The 14,810-nt window shown below is 38.8% G+C and overlaps 1 protein-coding gene across 1 annotated transcript in view; it reads right to left on the bottom strand.

The window, feature by feature from the left end:
• PTPN4 (protein tyrosine phosphatase non-receptor type 4) overlaps positions 1 to 14,575 on the bottom strand; it is a 105,086-nt gene extending 90,511 nt beyond the window's left edge. Inside the window, exon 1 of the mRNA XM_062497999.1 lies at positions 14,533 to 14,575. The gene's annotated coding sequence lies outside the window, so the exon portion shown is untranslated. The remainder of the gene's footprint in view (positions 1 to 14,532) is intronic.
• Between the last annotated feature and the right edge of the window lie 235 nt (positions 14,576 to 14,810).

The raw sequence follows: 14,810 nt of genomic DNA, 5'->3' as shown, positions 1-14,810 counted from the left end.
TTTAGTCTCATCTGAGCTAACTCAGATCAAATCTACTACAAATTAAAAACAACAAAAATCCACCCCCAAATAAACCACCATTTGTCTACACAGACATTTCTTGCAAAATAAAAAGCAAAATCATTATGGTGCAACGCTCTTGTCTGGCTGTAATTACTTTTATGCTATAACCTCTTCAGTGTTATCACAGAGGCACTGCCACCATGTCTGATGGGCCCAGCCTTGGCCAGCAGCACATCCCTCTGGGAGCCCCAGGGACTGGCTCTGCTGGACAGGCACGGAGCTTCCAGCAGCTTCTCCAAGAAGCTGCCCTTGCTACCAAAAGCTGGCCACACAAACCCAATACACCAGCTCACCTTGGCACATTGTAGGCACTGAAAAGAATACTTAAGTCAGACCAGGTCCATAAAGCAGATGCATTAAAGTCTCTAAAGCACATATCTACACCTCAGAAACAATAAATTACAACAGCTTCTTGGAAACAAAGGGTTTCTCCTCATTTTTCCCACAACTTTTAAGTATAAATATAACTATATATACACGTATATAATAACAGACCAATAATTTAATTGTAAATGCTGTAAATCTGAACAGGGACACAAATGGTAAGAGTGAGCTGTAATTAGTGGTATTGCCACATTAGTTCATTTGACAGTCACATCCTGATGTTCCTGTTGATCAGCCTGTTGTCCATGCCAGTAGGGCACCAGTAGCAGCATCCTCTTCCAGAGAAACCAACCTCAGCTGGTTTCAGCACAAATCTCTTCAAGTAAGAGGCCATTACTTCAGTTTGTTGTCATAAGGTCAGTAAATCAAGATACCAGTATATCACGATATAATATAGATTACTCATAAAACTGAGTTTCTAACATTGACACTAAAACTGCAAATGTGTCTTAACAGTTGAAATCAAATTAATGCAATTCCTTTTTAAAATTAAGACCTTTCAAAGCTCCCATAGAATGCTTTTTCATTTCAGTTGAAGTCTCATACAAAAATAAAACTCTGGAAAGAATTGCGTAAGAGAAATGGTCTGAAAAGACTGAAGTATGTCTTAGAAAATAGCTTTATTAATACATTTTTTAAAAACAATCTATGTTCTATAAACATTAATGAATCTGATTCTGTCTTCACAAGTTGACAAAAAAAATTAAATTCTGCACTGAAACTTTTTTCCCCACTACAGTCACAGTCACCCCTAATTTGTGCTGTGGGTGAGGCTTTCAGAGCTGCTATCCTCTATTCTCTTCTGTTATCCAAGCCAGCAATAAAGATCATTAGCCAATGCAAGAGCGGGTGCAGAAACTGCTCCTGCTCTAACAGTGAACCACAGATAACTTTTAGGTGGGTTATCCTTGCTTGTGCTCTCCATTGGGAGCTATTACTTCCATTCCTATCAGCATTCCCAAATTCCTTTCCCACTTGCCAATTCACGACTCCTAAATTCAAGAAGTTATTACATCTAGAATACTTAATTTTGTATTATTAAATTGTATTAAATTTTTGCGTGCTCAAATCTTGAGTTTATCTTATTTTCCCTTTGGGATAGTCCAGTCCTCTGATACACTATAATTTTTTCTGAACTCTGTGTTATCTGCAGCCTTTAATAAGAAGAGACACAAATGAGATAGGATTAATTTCAAGACTCATTTTTGCAGAGCATGACTAATAATGCTTTTAGAGTATAACAGTTTGCAGGATTCTCTTCGGTCAGCTTCTGATCTAATTTATACTTTCTCCACTAATCCCAGTAGTTTTCACCACCCCTCATGGACACCATATCCAGTAATTTATGGAAATTTACTTTCGATCTACTTCATTCCTAGTAACACATGCTTAAATTTAGCAAAAAAATCTCCACATTCCTAACATGTCATCAGTGTCTTCAGAATCTAAAAACATTTACTCTGAAAAATCAGGGTGGAAAACATATATTTCCTTCGTAGGTTCAGGCAATTTCTTTATTCTATCAAGCAGGCACAATTCACTGCAAAAATACCAAAATTGCATACAAGGTGGTTATACACCAATTCTGCTGAAAATGATCTTAGAAGGTAAGTGGGAAGGAAAGAGAATATTTTTAGTAGGTCATAAGGTACAAACATAAACCAACTATGTCATGCTGTTGTAGACAGGGAATTCCTCAGATGAGGATACTGAGTCAGGCGCACAGCCCACGGGACAGATCAGGGTCCTCTCATGATTCTCAGTATTGCAAAACCTCAAATGGGTTCAGTTTTAAGCTTCCTAAACCAGATGCAGGTCAAATAAGAACAGTCAGGAGATTGTTCCTATACCAAGCTCTACCAAAATGAAATACCTGAAAAGGCACAATAATAAACCAGAAAGAATTCAGGTTACCTCATACAGTACTGCTGAAATCAAATGTATTACAGTTTTCAAGCATTTTGAAACCATTTTTATCTATATATAGCTGACAGAACATCTACGAAGACCTTCAATGTTACACCTATGAGATACTAGATTCAGGTTTGTTAACAGGGTAAGGAGGAGTGCAACACACTCACAGATCCTGCCCCAGCAGAAGAAAGGACTTCTGGAAAATGGATGATGAGTACAAAACACAGCAAAGTAGTCAGGGAATCATTTAGGTCAAATTTAGGACTATATTTTTGTCCCTGAGTTAAATTTTTAACTACCTGTTCTACAAAGAGGGTATGTACTTGTATATACTTTGAAACAATATACAAGGGATTACCTGACATAGTGGGGAGCTATGAAACACACTATGCTGTATCAAGCAATAACTTCTTTCTTGCTCTGTACCAATACAGTATTTTATTATATCCATGTTCCAGATTTTCTGGCACCTACTTGCATGAGCTGGATAGATTGCTGCTTTCCCAGTCTTCCCCATCTCCTACCCATTTTGGTATTTTCTGAGGGGTTTTTGCCACTTCTATTTCTTCTTGTATTCAAAACAAATTACAAACATTTGAAACAAACTGTATCAAAATGTTTCTGATATATTTGAAGTTATGACCCATGTCAAATAAAACATGAGATATTGGGTATGCCTTCCTTACTGTCAAACTGTTTTTCATTAAAAAGCAGAAGACAAATAAACCCAAAAATACAGAGGGATGCTCACTTTTAGACAAATCTAAAATTATTTTTTGCCCTTTAGCAGAACCAAGTTTCCCTAGCTAAGCTATTTTTGATGCCCATTATTATTTCTTCCAGCCAATACACTTGCTACATTCAAAGCACCTACAAGAACAGAGGAAGGGTAAGAATGTGTTTCAGGAAAAAAGAAAAAGTCATGTTTAATAAACTTCAAACATTAGGTTTACAAATTGTGCTAGTAGCGTTCCATTATCTTGCTTTGATAAATGCTGAGCAGCCTGGAAAATTAAAAGAAGCTTCATGTTGCAGTGACAAAATTAAGATAGGTTTTGGTGTACCTATCAGTCAGTTGAAATGCACACATTAACATGCTAACTTTGTGGATCCTTGAATGACATAAGTGTCAAGATGAAAGCAGCTGACTCAAACGCAATCTGAATTAGACAGTAGCGGGAAAGCAAATAGGGAAGAATTATGAGGAACCAACAGAAGATCTAACTTCACTTTCTTCTTCATTTTTTCTTCAAGATAACACCATGACAGGATTAAAACCTGAATGCATATAATTCCAAATGACAACACTGAACACCAATGACTCTGCAGCTATGATATTGTCTGTGTTACCAATCTTGCTCCTCACCATACTCTCCTTTGCCTCCCTTTCCCCTCATCACCAGCAAAACACTTCTCAAGGGACAGAGCAAGTTCCATCTGAGAAGTCTTTCCACTCCAAGTGTTAGGACAGGGAAGGACTAGAGATAGGCCATGCTTCCCTATATCTCCACCGAGCTGAAATGTTTCTCAAGTGCCAAAACATGCACCTGCTTATTGCAGCAAAGTAGGTGAGGAGGGGACTGTGGATCTGCATCTCAAGGCAACTGGACTGGTGGCAGCAAGTCTCAGCACCACCTGGTTCTCAAGAGGAAATTCCACAAAGAAGCTCTTAACACCTTCTCCTCACGCAGAACCAGACTGTCTGGTGAGCAGGAATTTAGGAGATTGGAAGGGTGGGGAAAGGCGACCATCTAAAAGGCCCTGCTGAATTAGCATCAACAGTGAAAAGTAAAACTAGATTACAGAAAAATCCATTAATCTGAGTACCCTGCTGACAACCAAAACAAAACTCTCCCCTTCTAGATGTGCTCCCCACCCCAGGTGGTAACACTGTACCATTACCTGACAGAAACTGCATGAGCTGCCCAAAAGAAACACCACTCAAAGGGTTCACTTACATGGCAGTAAAGCTCTACTGAACACAGAGTGCTGGACTTCACATCACATCATCTTTGGACTACTTCAAAAGAATAACATCCATTTTCTAAAGCTTCTGGTGAGCTCAAACCACCTCCTTGGAGATAATCTCACTTCCTAGAACCCACCTAAAAACTTCAGGATCAAAAGAACTCTTCCAGATGACATGGCCTGAGGTGTAATGTGAACACTAAAGGCTGGAAGTACTTCCAGCATAACCCTGCATGATCACAGGTTGGTCACTCCAGTGGTTGTTAGCATCAGAAAATTGAGTTTTTTGGAGGAGAAGATACGCTTTACATGAACAGATGAAAATAAACCAAACAACTTCATTCTTTGAAGACTATTTCTACATTTTCATCACAATATAAGAACAGGAGATTATACTTAACATTTGGTTGACCTCTGAGGAAAAAATCCACCAGGCAATATTTCACTAACAATCTTTGCACAGAGTGCAACATGCAAAATAACATGAACAGAGCTTGAGAGAGAAGATAAAAATTACACTGTTTTGGAGTACTGAATGTAAATACATCATTTTCAAATGAAACTGTCAAACATCTTGTTGTGGTGGTAAAAACCAAATCACTATGCAAAATGATAATACAAGAAAAGTCAATTGTACGTTTCTAATAATAAATGCTCTTGTGGCTTTTGAAGTCACAAAAAAACTCTTGGCTGAATTGAAGCATTGATTTCTGCAGTTATTTATGTGCAGTTCCTATTAGAATTCTATTGAATTCATTGAATGGTGAATGGAAGTGCTTTTCAAAACACACACAAAAACTGATAAACAAGGGACAAAATAAATGCAGAGAGTCGTGTTGCCAAAAAGTTTCAAGAAGTCAACAGAACATTTCAACTTTTTTTTGAAGTGCAAGCATGTATGACATGGTTTGACAGAAAATAAGTCTAATACAAAAACAATATTCAGAATACATTCCCCATCACTTGTGAAGAGGAAGCATAAACATTAGTATTTGCTTCTCAGACATTTTTTCTAAATAACTTGGAATACTCTTCAAATATAATCTATAGTAAAACAGTTTTATTTTTGAGAATTTTAAAATGCTATCACTCCATCTTTTTGTCCACTATATACCCAGTATAATGACATTTTATTTACTGTGTATATAGATACATCTGAAGTGCACAATATATGTTAATTATGCTAAGAAAATAAGGATATTTATACACTGTGAAAAGAAAATATTTCACTGTGGGTTTTTCTGAGTACTAACACTACTAACAACACTTACAATCTAAGTCTGGAAAGCAGATTTTTAGAATGTAGCTTTCTCTTTACAGCAGAAAAATAATAAAATTAATACATTCATCTTCAGAACTTCTGTATCAGCCTACTTTTATTTTAACATAAACCACATTTATTTTCCCATGCAAAGTGATGAGCACTTCTAAAATCATCTTACCACCGAGTGCTCTTCAATATCTTAGGTAGTATCTTATTGTGAAACAATTTAAAATCATTATTATAGCACTACTCAATACATATAATATTTTTAAATTTTTTTTCTAATTATTCATGGCACACTCACTCTGCTGAACTATGGCAACTTTGAATTTGCAGTTACACATCTGTATCCCTAACATGATGACAATTTGCTATCATGCACTATGAGAGACCAGAGAGATGGATCTCTGGTCACATAACACATGCCAGCTTATTGTACACAACTGCAGGAGCACACACAATTATCATGGCACACCACAACACAAAATATATTCAAATTAATATGAAAGACTTCAGTGGAAAAAGGCTTTTGCAGATACCAGAGTTGCTACAATCATTTCCCACAACAGTTAGAATGAATCTGTTTGCCTGGGAAACAAAGGAAAAAAAGTACTGTAAAGAGACGGATTGGAAAATGCTTACATCAATGTAACAGAAATAGAAAACAGAGATTGACAAAGTAGCTTTACTGGCAACATAAGTTCTATTCAAAGGTGGCTGAACATGAGCTGAAGTTTCAGATGTTAATCAGGTTTCTCTTTCAAGCTACTCTCTCACATACATTTCATTAGTATAATTTTTACAAAGCACTTTTATTTCTTTTTTCTCAGGACTGTGTATGTGCTTCCAATGCCAAAGAAGTTATTATCTACATCACCCTTATTCAAAGAAGGATGCTTTTTATGAAAATCCTGCAGAAAGCATCCAGCATTAATGAGCTCCCATATAGCCTTCCTGTAAAAGGAGGGAGAACATATATAAGTGGGGAGGGGACAGCACCACGATCATTAAAAGGAGGTAATGCTTCTGCTAGTAACTACAACCAAGACTTTTAATTGCTTACTTCAGTTTTATTAAATAGCTTACAGCTATCTAGAGAATTTCTAATCTTTCATTTAATTAATCTCAAGAATGAAGTTCTCCTGCAGGAATTTCCTCTTGGAGGACTTTCTGTCAGATGTTCATTTTCAATCTATTTTCTAGTCCTCCACTGAGGAATTCTGTTCTAAGTGTAACTGTATATATACATCCTTAGTGGTTACTCACACCTCATTTTCCTACTGTATGTCTCTCAATCTTTCAAGCAGCATGTTTTTGAAAGCAGCAATATTTCAATTAATATCTCTATTATGTCTGTTATTTGATTCTATACAATTTACTTAACTATTGCAAAAGCTTGAAAATAATCCAGACTTTCTGCAAACATGGGGACTGTGGAAAGTCAAAACCAGCTTCACCAGAAGAACCCAGGGAACATCCACCACACTGCATCCCTCCCCAGGCATACACTCATATGGTCACTTCCCCAAGCAGATCCAGGAACTATACAACAAAATACTCAAATATATACTAAGAGAAAAGGGAAGAGACAGTATCATCAATACCATAAGTCTCTTAAGTAATAGCCAACCTATTTAGTGAAGATGCCAAAAAACTGTAACCACATTACACCACGCAAGAAAGCAAAGCAAAAATAACGTTTTCCCAACAACTCCAAAATTATTTCCCGAACTCCAAAATTATTTCCTTAGTCCAAACTTGAATACCTGAAGGTTTAAAAAAATTCAAGCCACTTTCAGCCTGAGTAGTTTACAAATCTGACTTACATGGTAAATTTTAATATATCATACAATGAAAGGAGAAGCAAAATATTAATTAGGGAAGGTTACGAAAGGTAAGAAACTTTTGCCACCATTACTGTTCTGTCCCTCCTAGCTGCATGTATAGCAAAATTGAGAAGAGGTGACAGAATCACGACTAGCAGCTACTGTATCAGCCCTTACTACTGAAGAATCTAGATCAGTAGTCTTATTTAAGCCCACAGGAAACAAGCCAAAAAAAAAATTCTAATCATTTGGAGGTAAGATGCCCTAATATAACCATGTGGTATGTTTGTTCCATTGTAATATCACTTCTGCATTTCAGTTTCTCCCTCCTGTAGTTGTGTGCATCACAGTTATTTCAGCACAGACTTCACAACAGGTCATGAGATTTGCTGACACTAAAATAAAAATATTTACCTTTCCTTTTTCATTATGTTTACCAAAACCTTATGCTCTTTAAAACCATTGCAGGGCAGCTGTCCTTTTCCTCTTCCCATCTTTTCTATCTCAACTTAGACAAAGATATTACACCCCTTCAATTTTAGAAGCAGAAACATTTCAGTCTTTCAAAACCTTCTTTTCATAAACATTACATCCTTCCAAATATGAAAGAGACGTGCTCCATGGAGAGCAGGTGCACTTGGATGAGCTAATGGAGTCTGTTGACAGAGTCAACACACAAGCCTAAAACATAGTAAGTGGGGAATTACTTGTAGATTGGGATTCCCAAACCTCATCCATAGCCTCATTCACACTCAAGTACTAAAAACAGACTGTGGCATCAAGCCTAACTGTAGCCTGCCTCCAAAAAAAAAAAAAAAAAAAAAAAAAAAAAAAAAAAAAAAAAAAAAAAGCAAGAGCCTCTTCCAAGGTAAGTCTTAATAGCAGCTCACAGTTTGGCGGTTACAGGTCACAGATGTAAAACTCAAATACCAAGTTCCATAAAATTTTATTTTCAAGTCAAACAAATGGATACACATCCATTCTCCAGAAGTAAAGCTTTTCTAGAGAGGGACACTCTGTAAACCCAGGAAAACATTTTAAGAGCAGTACTGAGGCTATAAGCAGTTTAGAGACACAATACAAAACTGGCATATGGAGTGCACGCACAATTTGCATGGGAAAAAACAACTTACAATGCAACACATCACTGGACATCAGCATTGGTCATCTTTAACCTTATTTACACATCAAAAGACAAAAATATGTCTCACTTTTTCAGATGACACTGACAGCTTGTTGCATGTACCAAGACAGACAAATGCAAAGTGACATATGCTAATTTTAACTCTCTCCACAGCCAATTTTTCATGGGAAGACTGCAGATTTTTCCCCAAAAAAACATCTCTGAATACACTGACAAGGTTAATGGAAACAAAATAAACCCAGTTTTATTATGTGATTGTCCTCCTAAATTGTACTTTATTTAAGCAAAAGCATTGAATCATAGCTGTAAAATCTGAGAAGCATTTTTTCTGTACCAAGAGAAATACATCACATTTTGAATTATTTTTTGTTCAAATTGGTTATAAGAGCTTTAATTACAATTAACATGTTTGGCAACTTCATTACTTAGGAAAATATAAGAGAAAGCACCATCAAGAAATTATTTCTTGGTCCAGAAAAAACGGTGCCAATTTGAAAGTTCAGGGAGCATTAATAGCAGTAACTGTTCTTCCACTGACAGGTATACTTTCCCTGTGCTCTTGTTGACCACGTGGTAATTCCTCTACCTGAAGGACAGGAATTAACAACATTCTAGCTCTATTCAAGCCTGAACTAAGTATGAAGTGACTTCAGCACTGTATCTGTTGGCACATATGAGAGAACACAAGTTCTGGCGTCACACTTGGATCTCTCCTTTTAAAAACACAGCTTTACAGTGTTTTCAAATCCATTTTCTGGACTCTTTTGCAAACACCACCTTGCACTGCGACCAGAAAACAGAAACCTCGCTTGTTAACCTCCTCCAAGACAAAGTATGCCAGCACATCGCTGAGACAAAGGAGCCACAGCAGGCTCTTTTACCAGCTGCTGCTCTGGTTTACACCGACAGCAATCTGCTGCAGACACAGTTTCAATTTCTGGTTTTAAACCTGACCAATGCCATAAGAAAAAGCAAAAGACTTAACTAAGAACTGTTTTCTCATCTAAGAAAACATCACTCATGTAACTTTCATTGCATTCAGTAATTGACACAAGTTTCAGAGCAGTACCAATATAATTTGTTTGTTGTTTCTGTCTTTTGCAGCAGACACAAAATATTCTTTGGAGGTTTGGTTGGTTGGGTTTTTGGGTGGGCAGGTGGTTTGTAGGTCAGAGAGATATTGGTACACAAATGCAAAAAAACTGGCCAAAGGACCTAGGAAAAGGTAAATTACATTCAGCTGTCATAAAAGTTAATATCCTTCTGGAGACAAAATGAGGATCATTTGCTTAACCCAAGCACAATTAACAGCACAAAAGCAAATAAATTAAAATTGTTACTCCTAGCAAACACCAGAAAAAAAAGCTTACATTTAACTTTTTTTCAATTAGCTTATTAAAACTATCAAACAAAATATCAAAATCACATAGTATTCAATACCTTCAGACTTAAACTGATGTTTCCCAAGAAAAAGCACCAGTCAGAACAAGGTTTTGACTAGTAGATATTTAGCAATTTTTAATTGAAAGTTCAAAACCCAGGTTAATTAGAGAACTGAATGCATCCTCCTTTAATCTAATCTATACCATTCTAACAAAAAAATTCCAAGTATTAAAATGGTAATCTCTATCAGCACTACACTTGAATGTCATTTGCAGATTTGGGCCTTTGGTCATGGAGAATAATTCAGTTATTATTCTCTAATCTAGTTACCCTGAAAAAGATAAGAAACACACAGAAAGGCAATGTAAGAATGCACATACCATAAGAAGTGGACTATCTATTTCATCCTCATCAATCTTAGTGTCAGACTGAAAACTGAAGTGGCAATGAAGAGCTCACTTCACACCCCAATCAGTGGACATATTTCCCAGAGCATTCTCCATTACAGACCATAAATACTCATAATTAAAAGACTGTTTATTTCAAAATGGATATTAGCCATTTCCCCCTTCCTCATGTAACTGTAGAGATGGCAGTCTCATAAACCACACAAATGGAATTGCATTTATCATCCAACAGTCACAGTAAACTTGTCCAAGAAGTAATTGCAGTGTGAGGCAAAGTAGCGAGCCAAGAGAGGTCTAATTGCATCACCCTACCAAGTTATTTTTTTTGAAGGTGCATAAGCTGAGAAAAGAGAGGCTGGTTCAATTCTCACATTTCAAAGCGAAATTCATCAAGTTATGTTTGTCTGATCTACTGAGAATCTCTCTGACCACCAGCTGTAACATTCTGTGGCATGTACTGGGACACTTCATACAACCAGCACAGACTTAGTGTGCTGTTAACCAGATTCTCTTAACCTACGCATCTGGACATCAATAAAACTTCTGTGAACCCTTCAACAGCTAAAAACTTGACATAATTGATATTGTAAGTGGCAAATAGCAATAGTTTTCTAATAATTCTGAAATTCTCCAAAATAAAGATGAAGATTTTGGATGTGTACCTGCATATATAACACTATAATAATTATACATATGTACACAAATATAGACTTAAAAGGAACACCAAAGAAACTTCAGAAATTAAAGGTTTTCGAAAGCCTAGAGAAAATTGTTTATGTGCTACTTCAGTGGATTACTAGTCCTGAAAGAAAAACAGCCTCTGTTCCCAAACAAGCATATATGAGCAGCTGGTCCAGACAGCAAAGACCTGCTGTTGCATTACCAGCCCACTGCTGAGCTCCTTGGGTTTTGTCTCCTGCTCAGGCAATTCTCTTCTCCTTTTGCTCTTCCACCTTCACAGTTCCTTCTTTTCCCCATGAACAATTCCATATTATATATATACACAAACTGTTTTCACAGTTGTTTAAGATGGAGCACATTAAAACCCATGAGAATTTTGGCCATTTTATGAAAAGTGACAGCACCAGAGTGGAAGTGTGCTGTTAAAAAAAAAAGAAAGCACAGTCAACCATCTGCTGAAAGATTCTCTTGTTTGACCGTTTTATAATTGGTGAGAATGGAAGTGAGGTGACACAGAAACAGGATGTGAAGGCATGGGATTCATATGATCTTGCACCAAATTTAAACCCAAACTGGGGGAGGGGAGAAGCAAGGCACAACCATGATGAATCAGAGGAGCAAGGCACAACCATGATGAATCAGAGGATCAAACTATTGGTAGTAAGAAGACCCAAGAAGACAAACCACAGAATTCTGCTATTTATCAGTTTAAGGAAAGTAGACTAACATTGATTCCAACACAAAAAAAAAAAAAAAAACAAACAAAAAAATAAAACCAAAACATTCACATGCCTACTGTTTGCTTTAATTGAAGTTTTCACCAGTTGAAAAGTTAAAACAGAATATTCAATCCAATTTTCAGAAGACATTTACCCAGCTCATTGATGACATCCAAAGTCTAAACTGCCCCAAGCAAGCTGTTCTTTTTCCAACATCCAGGTGAGCTTATGGCTGACCCATCCTGGCTACCTTCCCCTCCAGTGTGACTCCCCCCAGTTCTCCAGAACACATCTGCAGAGCATGAAACCCACTTTATACACAAGCACACAAACCAATGCACAAAACTCCCACGTATAATCCTTAAAAGTAACAACCATGAACAATGAGCCAGTGAAATGGAACCCCCAGATGCTGCTCAGGACCTTTGAGCAGTGCTGTTACAATATGAAAACAATCTTTTCAAAGTCCCTTTATTCCCGAGTAATCATGTCACACACTATTGTACTAGGCTGCCAGCCCAGGAGCTCTGCATGCCCAGAAGCCCCTATGACATCACACAAACACGACTAAACATCCACACACAGCAAATGCCCAGGACAAACACAGGCTTGATGTCTACTGAACCAGTCTTTGAGCTCAAGCTCCTGCAGCAACTTTTGTGCAGGTCGACCCATCTGCCCAAAGGGAGGCCACTGCAGGACCTAAGCCAAAACGATGCACCCTGAGTATTTATTTACCATGTATTACAAATATGCTATTGCCAGTGATATGTAAACAGTACTACATGAACTCTGCTCATTAACACAGAGCTCATCCACTCCACACAGCCATTAGCATTACTGGTGAAATTACAGGACTTTGGTTATTATTCGTGCTTTAAAAATACAGCTGCTAATAATTAATTAATTCTAGTCACAGAAAAACAGTATTGGCTAAACTTTTCTGCTGCTATAGTGTAAGCGTACCCAACCCTGAAAGTATTTTTAGCAAGGGTGTTCAATCAATACTGCTATGTACAACCTAAATTAGACATTAACAGGACATGGGAATGGTAAAGCATGGCAACAAACAATACACTCCACAGACAATTTTGCTGAACAAGAAGTAACCATCAAAGTAAAGTCTAAATAGGTATTAAATCTGACTCCAAACAAATTTAACTGTAAATATAAGGAAAACATACTGAAAGGTCAAATTATTTAATACATTTCTGCTTGTGTGGAGAATGCATTTGTATTTCAGTGTTTAGTCTGATTTTGAAAAACTAAAACTAAAACCACACACAATCTAAAAATTCAAAGAAACTGTAATGACAACAAAATCATAGCAAAAAACAAACACACGGGAAAAAAAAAAAACCACAATCAGACCAACAGTACACTTCTGAGTTTATAAACTCGCCTGGGAAACATACTGACACACATGTATATTTGTAAGCTTATCACCCAGAATCGTATTTTATCAACATGGTGCAAGCCAGAGTCATGCCAATATAGAAAAATAACTTTTTAGGTCAGTGAAGCAAGAAATCCATTGCCAGGAAAATGGCAACCATAAGATTACAATACTGAATATATTATGTTCAAGCAATGAACTGGAAAACTTTCCTACAATATACATATCTAATAAAGAATGGGTTTACCAATTCTAATGTAACTCATTCCTGTAACGCACACTTACAATGTGAAAAGCACACAATGTCTGCACGCGTGTGAACACGTCGGTGGCTCCCAACATTACAGAGCACTTATTTGCCAAAACAAGCAGGCAAACGTGCACGCACAAAACCCCCTTACCACTGAACTCTGAGTTTAGCTCAGGGCAAGAGAAATGCCCCGTGGGTGAGCAAATGCATGTGCACACTGCAGTCTAACATTTATTTTTCAGCTGAGATCCATTTGTACTTCTGTAATACACAAATTACACAAATATTTTCTATCTCACAGTTCAAAAAATTGTAACAGCTTGGCCACACTGTGAAGTCCTGGATGGGTGTAAATAGCAGCATAAAGTTCATTCACGTGCATTTTACAGCTGAACGATGTATATCCTTCGAACAGACCAGAGGTGGGAACATTTCACGTACACTGGCAGCTATCTAGTTTCAGCTACTAGCTCTTGGAGATTTTTGAAAGGAAAAAGACGTTATGCCTCTTCCAGCCGGTGCTGCAACAGCATGCACGAGTTAACCCATCACCAGGTACACGGAAAGCCTCTGTCGCATATAGACACAGCGATTATACAAGCCTTCTGCTCGAGGGAGACACTAAAAATGTACCAGAGGAATGCAACGACAGCACTCAAATCTATTTTCCCTACCCATAACCAGGGCAACGCGTACATGTGCCTAGAAAGCACAGGATCGCAAAGTTTTTTTTATTAAACACGCTAAAATAAAAATCTTTTTCAGGCGTTCGGCAGAGTTCACCGCATTTTAGAGACCCCGACCTGCCCCCGCAGCTCGTTCCCCTCGAGGCTGTTTACCCCTCCTCCCCCCGAGCTCCGCACAGCCCCCACACTCCCCTCGCCACAGGGGAGCCGGCTCTCCTGTTTTTTAGGAGGGGGAACCGGAGGGAGAGCGCACACACACGGCCCCCCTCACCATAAGGGCTCAGGGCAGAGCCGCTCTCCGCCCGCAACGACCTGAGCGCGAAGTTGCGGCGGAGGGGAAGGAGCGGGGGGGGGGGGGGGGGGGCAGGTTACAGCACACAGACACGGCTCGCAGCACCCCTCGTCCCCCCAGCCCGGAGCCCCGAGCGTGCCGGCGGCCGCCTTTACCTTCATGTAACATCCGCGTCCTGGTTCCAGATGGAGCGGGGAGCGCGGAGGGAAGAAGCGCGGGGGCTGCGCGCTCGCGCCGCTGCCGCCCCGCGCGACCCCCAACCCGCCTCCGCGGGCGCGCGCACGGGCACGCGCGCCGCAGACGCTCGGGCACGCGCAGCGCCCGCACCCCCCGCGGGACCGGGAGCGAGACCCGGAGCGGAGGCGCCGCTCGCCGCTCCCCCCTCCTCAGTCTTCCCGCAGCGCCCGCCCGAGCCGCAGCCTCGGGAGCAACG

This window comes from Cinclus cinclus, chromosome 9 (genome assembly GCF_963662255.1).
Source record: "Cinclus cinclus chromosome 9, bCinCin1.1, whole genome shotgun sequence".
Lineage (NCBI taxonomy): Eukaryota > Metazoa > Chordata > Aves > Passeriformes > Cinclidae > Cinclus > Cinclus cinclus.
This window is presented reverse-complemented; position numbering and strand designations above follow the sequence as displayed.